Source organism: Rattus norvegicus, chromosome 4 (assembly GCF_021556685.1).
Source record: "Rattus norvegicus strain SHRSP/BbbUtx chromosome 4, alternate assembly SHRSP_T2T, whole genome shotgun sequence".
Lineage (NCBI taxonomy): Eukaryota > Metazoa > Chordata > Mammalia > Rodentia > Muridae > Rattus > Rattus norvegicus.
This window is the reverse complement of record NC_141537.1, coordinates 19,618,704-19,619,554: the sequence shown is the minus strand read 5'-3', so window position 1 is coordinate 19,619,554 and position 851 is coordinate 19,618,704. Positions and strand designations below refer to the sequence as shown.

The 851-nt window shown below is 42.8% G+C and overlaps 1 protein-coding gene across 4 annotated transcripts in view; it reads left to right on the top strand.

Annotated features, from left to right (window-relative positions):
* The window catches only part of Hgf (hepatocyte growth factor), a 71,540-nt gene that overhangs the window by 750 nt on the left and 69,939 nt on the right, over window positions 1–851 (top strand). The gene's annotated exons all lie outside the window — the stretch shown is intronic.

The following is an 851-nucleotide window of genomic DNA, read 5'->3' as shown; positions in this document are numbered from 1 at the left end:
AAAGCTTTCCTCTCCAAGCTCCCCTTCTGGGGATGGGGGTGGGGGTGTAGGCATGATCGCTCCTGATGCTGCAGTGCAGGGAGGAACACTAATGTGACTTGGATTGATGCAGTGGAATTGTCCCTGTCTTACTCTGATTTGCAGAATGAGGAGGAGACTCTGGGACCTGTTCAGATTTCCTGGGCATTTAGGGATCTCATCTGCTGGTATAGGAAGTTATCTCTTATTATCAAGAGCAGAGGAAGCATCTGCATTTGGTTGTGTTATTATTGTAGTGGCTTGCCTGGGTTGCCAGCCGGAGAAGGCAGTGAACTTTAGGGTAGGCACAGGGAAATAAAGGCTGTAAGAAATGCACAGCCAACAACAGATAGGTGACCTTTTAAAACTGAGAAAACAAAGAAACAGCCTCATAATTTGAGATAAGTGCACTATGACATTCATCACACCTCTAATCTAGTATCCAATGCAATACAAGACGAAGCTAGTGCTAATAAAAAAATATTGAACCCACCTGTTTTTTCTGCACTGGGGAGAGATTCCTTGTGGGAAAAAAAGATACTTTGGAAAGGGGCCTTTGAAACTGTGTAGGCAAAGTTTCTTGATCAAGAGGGAAAGAACTTAAAGATGTGTCACATTAAGGTTGATCTTTAGAACGTTGCTTATTTATGGGTGTTAACCTAAGTTTTAACCTTGGTCCAGTTTACCAGTTTCCCCTTTCGACGATTAAAATGCTATTCCCTGGAAGTATGATTACCTGAGCTGAGCTGAGCTAATGCAAGATTTCAGTTTGGAAAACCCAAACAGTAGATCGACCATAGACAATGTCTATTTGTTTCTGGCGTGCATCACAC